Source organism: Sinocyclocheilus grahami, unplaced genomic scaffold (assembly GCF_001515645.1).
Source record: "Sinocyclocheilus grahami isolate Dianchi unplaced genomic scaffold, SAMN03320097.WGS_v1.1 scaffold193.1, whole genome shotgun sequence".
In the NCBI taxonomy this organism is placed as follows: Eukaryota; Metazoa; Chordata; class Actinopteri; order Cypriniformes; family Cyprinidae; genus Sinocyclocheilus; species Sinocyclocheilus grahami.
Window position 1 is genome coordinate 868,783 of NW_015505372.1, and position 10,261 is coordinate 879,043.

The window sequence follows — 10,261 nt, forward strand, 5'->3', positions numbered from 1 at the left end:
GCAGATTCCTCTGAGGAAGGATCTACTGACTCAGAGACGGGGCACCCTGTGGCACCCGCGTCCAGACCTCTGGAAACTTCATGTCTGGTCCCTGGACGGGACGCCGAGATTCTTGGTGACCTGCCCCAAGAGGTAGTTGACACCATCACTTCGGCAAGAGCACCATCTACGAGACACGCTTACGCCTTGAAGTGGAACTTGTTCGTCGAGTGGTGTTCTTCTCGTTGAGAAGACCCCCGGAGATGCCCGATCAGGTCATGCTTTCCTTTTTGCAGCAAAGGTTGGAGTGAAGGCTGTCTCCCTCCACCCTTAAAGTCTATGTCGCTGCGAATGCTGCTAACTATGACCCTGTGGAAGGGAAGTCAGTAGGGAAGCATGACCAGGTCATCAGGTTCCTTAGGGGGGCGAAAAGGTTAAATCCTCCCTGGCCCCCCCATACCCTCTTGGGACCTGTCGCTGGTGCTTAAAACACTACAGCAGGGCTCATTTGAGCCCTTGCAGTCAGTTGAGCTAAAGTTTATTTCAATGAAAACTCTGCTCCTGCTTGCACTGGCCTCCATCAAGAGGGTAGGGGACCTGCATGTATTTTCGGTCGACGAATCGTGCCTAGAGTTTGAGCCGGCTGACTCCCAGGTAATCCTGAGCCCCGGCTATGTGCCTAAGGTTCCCACTACTCCCTTCAGGGATCAGGTGGTGAGCCTGCATGCTGCCCCCAGAGGAGGCAGACCCAGCCCTAGCTTTGCATTGTCCCATCCGAGCCTTGAAATGCTACGTAGACCGGACACAAAGCTTTAGGACCTCAGACCAGCTCTTTGTCGGTCATGGAGGCCGGAAGAAGGGAAGGCCGTCTCTAAGCAGAGGATGGCCCACTGGATTGTGGATGCCATCACCCTGACTTATCAGGCACAGGGTGTGCCCTGCCCGCTCAGGTTGCGAGCTCACTCTACTAGGAGTGTTGCATCCTCCTGGGCGCTGGGTCGTGGCGCCTCACTGACAGATATTTGTAGAGCTGCGGGATGGGAGACCCCCAACACGTTTGCTAGATTCTATAGCCTTCGTGTGGAGCCAGTATCCTCCTGTGTTCTCACCTCAAACGGGTAGTGGCACTGAGAGGCCCCGGTTTAGAGTAGGCTTGCTAAAACAGCTCCAGAGTGTCTGTACTGTAGGCCCTTTCGAGCTCCTCCGTTCCCTCGGCAGCCAAACGTGGCGGAACGTCCGGCGCCAGGCCCTCATTCACAGGGCCCTCACAGGCCCTCACTCACACTGAATCCTTGAGAACCAGTAGAGGGCTGGGTTCCATATGTAGAGACCTAAGTGGATCCCATATGGGTAAAGTCCATTGTATAGCCTCAGAGCCTATGTTTCCCCGGCAGACTTCTGCCATTTCCAAGAGGGTTACAATCACCTCTAATCTTCCATATGCACCTAAACGGTTGTTCATATGTGTAACTGCTTTCGAAACCTCCTTCGGGAAGGATGGGGTTTCCGCAATGTTCCTGTTCCAAGTTGAATGGGTAAGTTTTCCCAGTGTTATCCAATCTCACTGAGTGGGTAGTGCTATGTCTACAGTGAAATGGTCTTCTTATTGCGAGCGCCGGCCTACACCAAAAAGGGGGCGCAGGTGGCTCGCACAGGACACTGGAAGGGGCAGCATCCATGGCGCTTTGGTAGGGATCCCAATTCGTCGGTCACTGACGTGACGTCGAGAGTGACCGACTGAAAGGGAACGTCTCGGTTACGTATGTAACCCTCGTTCCATGAATGAGGGAATGGCGACGTCACGTCCCGTCGCTACGGTTGCTGTACCACCGCTGAGCAGCCGGGTCACCGGCTCGGCTCCTCAGCAAAAACCTGGTATGCGTTGCACTTGCTGCCTTTTTATGCTCACGCTGTGATCAGCGGCAGCTGGATGCAATCATTGCATGCCAATGTGCATTGGCTCGTTTAGTTACACTCGAAGTAGATTGGTCTCTCGAAGCGAGATCCCAATTCGTCGGTCACCGACATGACGTCTCCATTCCCTCCTTCAGGGAACGAGGGTTACATACGTAACAGAGACGTTCTTCTAACTCAGTGTGGTTTGCTGGTTGCACATAATTTCATTAGAAGCTGTTGTAACAAAAATATTGATGTAAACTGTTCAGTTAATTCATTTTTATTTTTTTTTTAACCGGCATATTATTTTTTAGAGTGCTGATAAAATGTTTCCAAGATGGTTTTAGTGTGACTTTCATGCAACAAAATAAAAAAAGTAGAAGTTTATTAGTTGTAATAAAAATCAATTCCTGGCACATTGTACTCACGGCAATGGCAGACTCAGCGATCGAACTATGACAAAATAAATAATTTACAATTCTCAATTTTTCTGACACAGCAAATTCGTGGCCAAAATCACACAGAGTGCACCAGGCTTAAGACTACATTTTCAATAAAAAAAAGACATTAAAGATGACGGATGAACGGATGACTATAGGTTGCATAAGACAATAAAATCAAGGCCGTTCAAGAACCAGACGGATTGATGAGCTTGTTGAGAGGAAATGGCAGTCAGCCAGATATCTCAGAGGTCAACACTGAAGGATACCTCTCCAAAGAAATGATGCTTTTAAGAAGGCCAAGGCTGCCAGGCCAGTGTTTCCTGTAGGGAAATCAGAAAAAGAGAGTGAGCGAGAGGGGGAAATAATAAAAGGAAGAGATGCATCGTGGTGAAGAAGCTAAACAAGTGAGGGCGGGGAGCCGAGAGAACATGTTCCGTTGAACTCTGCTAATTTAGATTAAAAAATTTCCATAATAATGAGATGAATTTCACTTGCCACACGTTACAATTACGCATCTTTTCCATGGCTAACCACAGCTAATTCATTCAGGTGGTGAGGCGCACCTCAGTGCATTTAAATATATTAATACCTCCATTCTCACCGCCAGTATTTATATACATTATTCCATTGTCAATCTTGTTTTATTAATCAAAGTAATTACACAAAAAGTGCATCAGGAGAAAGAATAATGTGACATTTTTACAAAAGTGAAAAATCCCCCCCATCTGTCCTTTATCATTTGCAGCAGCGCTATGTACAAACACTTGAGCGGTCTAATTGAGCTTTAGAGCAAGATGCCCAAATCAGATTTATGCAACCCATATGCTGCAAAGATAAACATGGCCGATGGGAAGAAAAAAATAGGATAATGTCATGTAAACTGCTTAGGTATTTCTTAAGGGTTTCACTGAATTGTTGTTGATCTTGAGATCTTCCTCTCACAATGTGCAACTCCTGTTTTTCAACTGCTGACTCCCTGCATCACCCTGGACTGAAGGCTATGCAGCCCACATGCTACTGTCAGGTTCGAGGCTTTTGCTTTCCTTTTTATGCACCTCTTGTCTCTGACAAGGCAGTAAAGAATATATCTGGAGTCTACAGTGATGACCGATTTGGAAACCGATATGCAAAGAATGAAGCTATACCTGTTGCTTAACCACGGAATAAGATTTTTGAATAAAAGTTGTATGGCTAAAGCCAAGTATACAATACAAGACTGAAGCATGTCACACTTTGATATTTTAAGTGGGTTAATTTATGACAGATGTCCCCAAAATAAACTCTAAAAAAATGGTGCTAAATATCACTAAAAGTGGTTAATTGTCTCATAATCACAGAGGAATCACTATACAGCACCTTTGTCAAGGTGCTATGTAGAACCATAAGATTCTCCTCCTTAGATTTTAGATATGTTACTTCAATCTCCTATGTTTGCTGTGAGTGGGAATTTGCTACAATGGCAAAAGCAAATCAGTGCAGAAATGTCCTCCATGTTGTGTGTACACATTTTGTCAATTAACAGGGTGCAAAAAACTTTTATTATCAGGGAGTTTTTAAAGATATCCAGGCCTGAAAACATTATAGAAAAGTGCAAAATGTTTAATAAAAGGCATGCAAATTTATAAGAAGAATACATGCCTTTTTTTTTTGTATTAGCAGTTTGTAGTTATGCCCTGCTGTTAAATATTTAATCAGCTAAAAACTGCTCTTTCTGAGTGCAATAAATGTTTTTTTTTTAATGCTTATTAAATTTTTTACTTTTGGTATTGTAGCTGAAGTCGGATAGAAGAATGATCTAGTTTGCAATCGGTTGTGTAAAGCGAGCACCAGCATGACAGAAAACAAGAAACTGTGAGTCTTTAAATGTGTGCAGGACGACAAGAATTGTAGTGTGTGCCTGGCATAAGCAAAAAAAAAAAAAACCTTTGAAATCTAACAAATGTGCTGCAGTGGCAGATCATTAATCTGCCAAGTTCACAAAGGACAAGAGAGGAAAGACTTTTTTTTTTTTGTGGGCGAAGTCATGCCATGGAGCAGTAGGTTAGCTGATACATGGCTATTTGTTTTGTATTCATTTTCAAGATTGTAGGTCAAACTTTAGTAAGGAAAGTTTATATTATAAGGTTATTTAATATTCAGCTGTGTGACAGTCAATTCTTAAAGTACAAACTGTAGTCTCTTAATTGTAAACATAAGAGGGTCACAAAACGTATTAAAGGAAGTATAGCATGTTAAAATGCATGTCAACTTTCCCAAAGTATTTCATGTCACTTCCCAATGACATTTGTGTCAAAGTATGTGCGTATGATTGCGCTTTTATTCCTAGATAATACAGGGCCATGACAGCATGCTCTGGTGAGAGAAGCGGTCAATGTTGAAATAAAGGCCTGCAGTCAGCCCTGTGAGAAGTTCCTCAGCATTATTTTTTCCTCTCCATCTGTCAAAAGCTGTGTCTCTCACTCCACTTAACAGCCTACAGTAAATAAAGAATGAAAGCTTGTCATAAATGCCTATATAGCTTATTAGAAGCTCTGCCGACAACTTCCAACGGCTAAAATCAACCAAATGAAGCAAAGGGAATGTTCTGTCAGGCAGGCGCTGATGTCATACATATCCAGGTCATTGTGAGGCTGGAAAGAAACATTTAGGCCTCCTGCTGCGCTGCTCTTTGGCCACTGATGGCATTTCTGTCCCATGATTCAGCCTTAGGAGTGATGCTCAGTTGCTTTCTTTCTTTTTCTGTTGCTTTTTCTCTCTATGCTCCACTTTTTTTTCTAGTGCTCTGTATAAGGCCTGTAAGGAGACATGTAAGCTAGGTTAATTTAATGGGACAATTTGCCGTAGTCAGATGCAAAATTGGTAGAACTGATATAATGGCATATTTGTATATGCCCACTTTGGGTGTTAGTCATGTTTAAGGAGTAGTTCACCCAAAAATGAAATTCTGCCATTATTTCCTTGGCCATTCTTAACCACATATGAATTTTACATGTAACAATAATGCTTTGTGGAATTTCTAAGCTGCTTTTTTCTATTCAAATAGTGCAAATGGCTATTCCATGCCTTGGCCAATAGTACAGTGTGATAAACTGATCAAAATGTAACTCATTTTTTGTTGAAAACATACTTCTTATCAAATCTCATCAGCATGATTGGTCATATGACATTGAAGAACCAATGAACCCATCATTGACATTAAATATGGTGTATGGAATTGGATGGAAGCTTGTTTCCGCTACAGGATGAAAAGGGAAGGTAATTGCAACAATTTGGACTTTTTTTCTTGGAAAAGTTACAAATGTGCATTTCTGACAAGAAAAGTCAGAATTGTGTGTTAAAAGTCGCAATTACCATTTTTATTTTTTATTTGTGGAGGAAACATTTTGTGAGATGTAAACCCAGAATTCATAGGGAAATTTTATTTTTTTTCCTCAGAATTGAGAATGGAATATAAAATATTGAAATTGCCTTTTTTTTATATTGTGGTGGAAACAAGCTTCCATAGATTTAAGAGCTGTGGATGAAAAGAGTCATTTATGGTGATTTATGTTGTTTTGTGGTGCATTTTTGGAGCTTGCCCAGTAAAAAAAAAAATCACTATTACTTTTAGTGTATTGAAAACCACAGACCAGTTGTTCTACAAAAAAAATATTGCCCTCCAAAAGTTGGGAAAATCCAAAGAAAAAAATCTGGTTTTAGACAGTGTCATTCAGAGCACTGAAAAATGCTAGAGCCATTTATAAACCTCCAAGCTGTTTTATTTGGTCTGTAAACAAAAAAAGTAAATCATTATTTCTGGTGTTTACTTATAATCACAAGTTGCGTTAATGCATTTACATCAATAAATAACAAGGATTTATGCACATACTGTCCAAAACCCTGCTTTGCCCTGAGAGTTTCCAGGCTTTTGGAGGGTAATTTATCTTTTGTGTTCAATGAAAGAAAGAAAGTTGTACAGGTTTGGAATGACATTAAGTTAGTAAATCATGACAGCATTTTCATTTTTCGGTTAGCCAATCCATTAAATATTCCTCCCTAGCCTGATCAAAGCACCTTTCAGAACATCCTCATCTTGTTATTTGAAGAACCAGTAGCCTTACTTCACCCTTTAGTAGAATTAATTTTGCAAACTGTGCAAACTGTAGACCCTTCTGGCACATGAACCCTCCATGAATAATACAAATTGATTCCGCAAAAAGGCTGTAAAACTTTGGACATTTACCCTGCTGCACTGGCTGAGTATGAACGCCAGGGTTTTTGTTTTAACACCCTCCACTCATGCAGGGAAAAATAAATAAAATAAACAAATAAATTATGTACCACCTCCTAGAGATTTATCTGGATGTTAATCTGTCAAGTCTATTGAGCCCAGAGTTCCAGTATTATCAGAAGAGTTTGTTATCTAAAAGCGTGGCCGTCTGTCCGACTCGAATAGACTGAGTTTCTTGTTGAAGGGCAAGACATTCTATCAATATTTAATCTACATAAAGTCAGACTTGTAGGGCATGAGCAGTTGTGGTGTTTAAATCCAACAAAATCCTTCTCTCCCTACAGCAAAACAGTTTGATTGGGATTTCATCTAAAATGGTCATGGCTTCAATTCCACTTTATCTTTTGTCTTGCCCCTACAGAATGAGATCCGCATTACTCTTGGGCTGGAACATGAGCTCACTAGGACGGGTCAAATGTTGACAACCGCGCAAACCTTGGCTGGTAACTTGAAAACACTTTAAAATGTAGGTGCAGATGGGAGACTTTAATAGCACTCAGGGGAGATGAGAATTTGGCAAGAGAGGATGGATTGCGTGCGAAAAGGCTGGAATTAACTTTTCACTGCAGTGGTGGGTCAGATAAGGGTTGCTGGGCTCAGACGGCAGCACCCTGGAGAAACAGTGGAAACGAGTGAGAAAGCGAATAATATAATTCAAAATAATACACTAGCAAAAGGTGTTAGTCAAGAAAAAAAATGCTAATAAATAAAGGTCTTACTGCAGTTTTGGAGAAGAAGTGACCCCACTCTGAGAACATGATTACTTTTTAAAGTGAAGCAGCAAGACGTCTTTATTCTTAACCAAATGCATCCTGTACAAGCATAAACATGGGGCAGAAATCACTTATCACTTTTAGACACAGTTGCTTTGGGTTTCTTCAGGAATATATATATATATATATATATATATATATATATATATATATATACACACACTCTTTATCTCTCTCCTCAGTTTTAAGGTTTGTTTTGAAATATATATATATATATATATATATATATATATATATATATATATACACACACGTTTTATGGCTCTCATCATTGTTAAAATCGTGTCCAATAATTAAACATTCATACACAGTGGCCACAATTTACTAAAATGAGGGAACCAATTAAAGGGATAGTTCACAAAAAAAAAAGAAAATTCTGTCATTAATTACTCACCCTCATGTTGTTTTCGAACCATAATACCTTCGTTCATCTCTGGAACACAAATTAATATATGTTTTGATGAAATCTGAGAGCTTTCTGACCCTGCATAGACAGAAAGGTAACTATCATGTTCAAGGCCCAGAAATGCAGTAAGGACATCGTTAAAATAGTCCATGTCACATCAGTGGTTCAACCTTAATATTATGAAGCTTTGAGAAAACTTTTTTTGCTCAACAGTGCTCAAATGTTATCGGGAATTTTAAGTTTTTTTTTTATTTCAGTACCGAATGGTATCACCGTCGGTACTTTTGACAACACTAGTCCCCACCCAACATTCTTTTTTGATAATCCGTTTCACTTGGATGTATGCCACAATACAGAAGATAAGATCTGTTGATATACAAATGTTTAATAGCAACTATATAAAAAAAAAAGAAAACGGTATGCATTGTAAGTAGCAGTTTTTATTTTTAGCCACGTGTTTTTAGATTTGCTAAAAATAAATATTTTTCATTAGATGTCATTTTTCTGTAAACTGGCTTCCATGTCTGGCTTATTTAAATCATATTTAAAAGTCTAGATTTGCAAGACAGCATTGTAAGAAGCAGTTTTTATTTTTAGCCATGAGTTCTTAGATTTGCTAAAAAATTGTCACGCTCCTGAACTCTGTGTTGTGTTTTCCCTCCCCAGGTGTGCCGTGTTCCCTTTAATTAGTTATTCCTTGCACCTGTGTTTTCCCAATCACCCAGTGTTTAAAAGCCCCAGTCCTTTCAGTTAGTGTTTATCGGTCCTCAAATGTCATTCCTTGTGTTCCAGCGTCTCCTACGTTCCCCGTGTGATCATTAAAGACTGAATTGAAGTTATCGCCGTGTTTCCTCGTTCCTCGCTCCTTGCCTCCTGAGAAGTGTGACAGAAGGACCAACCAAAACAGTAACTTCCGTGTATTCCCCTCCATTTGTTTTCCTTTTTTTTTTCTTTCCGTCGTGTTCCCATGGATCCCTTCACTTGCCCTGAATTCCTCCTCCACCTCCTCCTGCTGGAGCAGGGAGACAAAGCTCTCGAGGACCATACCAAACTGTTCCTGTTGGTCGCGAACATCACCAGCTATCCGGACGACGCGCTCTGTTCTTTCTATGATGCAAGCCTGAACGCCAAGTGCAGAGCGTTGTCGTCCGAAGATGGTCCTCGGGAGGAATTCACCGCCTTCGTGGAGTGGACTCTGGCGAGAAACGGGTCGCCACTCACCATCTGCCCCGCGGAGGATCTTGCCGGAGCCACTCCGGCCCCAGAGCCCAGCCTACCATCTCCCCTCTGCTCGCCCTCAGCCCACCAACATTGCGGTGCGAGCCCCGCAGGACTGCCATCCTCCAGCGTCACCGTGGTTGGAGTCTCCCTCACCTCCGCCTCCAGCCTCCGAGGCCCGGACTCCGCCTCGGCCCGTAGACCAAGTGGCTCCACCTCGGCTCCTAGCTCCCTCGCCTCCACCGTCACCCATCGATCCATCAGCTCCACCGGGCTCCCTCGTCCCTCCAGCTCCGCCTTGGTTGGGCGCCGACCCACCATCTTCATCTTCTAAAAATTTTAGGACTTCCTGTTTGTTGCTGCCGTGTGGTTAGAGTTTGAATGCCGTCAAGTTAATTCTTTGTCGTCCCATTTTTTTTTTTTTATCTTAAAATCAATTTTATACACCATCCTTTTTCAGTTCTATAACGTGTGAATGTATCTCCTATCGTATTCTACAACAAAAACAATCCGAGTGCTTTGTTAGCACTAGTTCTATTTTTGACTTCCGAGTCCGCTATTAGCATATAGCCCGCTAGCATCGCCAGCATGGTTGCCGCTAATCTCGTTTACACTAATACTCTATACACAGATTACCATTGTTTTACTCAGTTACTTGCTTTAATGGCGGATGTGTCTACCTTTTGAGTGCAGGTGAGGACACGTTCGAGCTGCATTCGGTGCAGCTCGTTAAACCAGAACAATTTAAAATAAATGAAAAACAATTTTTAAAGTTTGGGCTCCTAAACATTAGATCACTCTCACCCAAAGCAGTTATTGTAAATGAAATGATCACAGATAATCGTTTTGATGTACTCTGCTTAACCGAAACCTGGCTAAAACCTAATGATTATATTGGTCTAAATGAGTCTACTCCACCAAGCTACTATTATACGCATGAGCCCCGTCAGACTGGTCGTGGTGGCGGTGTTGCAACAATATATATATAGTGATATTCTCAATGTTACTCCGAAGACCGGATACAGGTTTAACTCATTCGAAATACTAATGCTTAATGCTACACTGTCATATCTGCAAAAGAAATCTATCGTATCTCTTGCTCTGGCTACTGTGTATAGACCACCAGGGCCGTATACAGATTTCCTAAAAGAATTTGCAGATTTCCTCTCAGACCTATTGGTTACTGTTGATAAAGCGCTAATTGTCGGAGATTTTAATATTCACGTTGATAATACAAATGATGCATTAGGACTTGCGTTTACTGACCTAATAACCT

At 41.6% G+C, this 10,261-nt stretch overlaps 1 long non-coding RNA gene across 1 annotated transcript; it reads right to left on the reverse strand.

Moving 5' to 3' along the window:
* Positions 1 to 6,767: 6,767 nt before the first annotated feature.
* On the reverse strand, positions 6,768 to 7,851 carry LOC107594953 (uncharacterized). Its single transcript, XR_001610215.1, has 3 exons — positions 7,756 to 7,851; positions 7,308 to 7,400; positions 6,768 to 7,199 (listed from the first exon to the last, which is right to left on the reverse strand). It is a non-coding gene; the product is annotated as an uncharacterized lncRNA (long non-coding RNA).
* Positions 7,852 to 10,261: the final 2,410 nt, after the last annotated feature.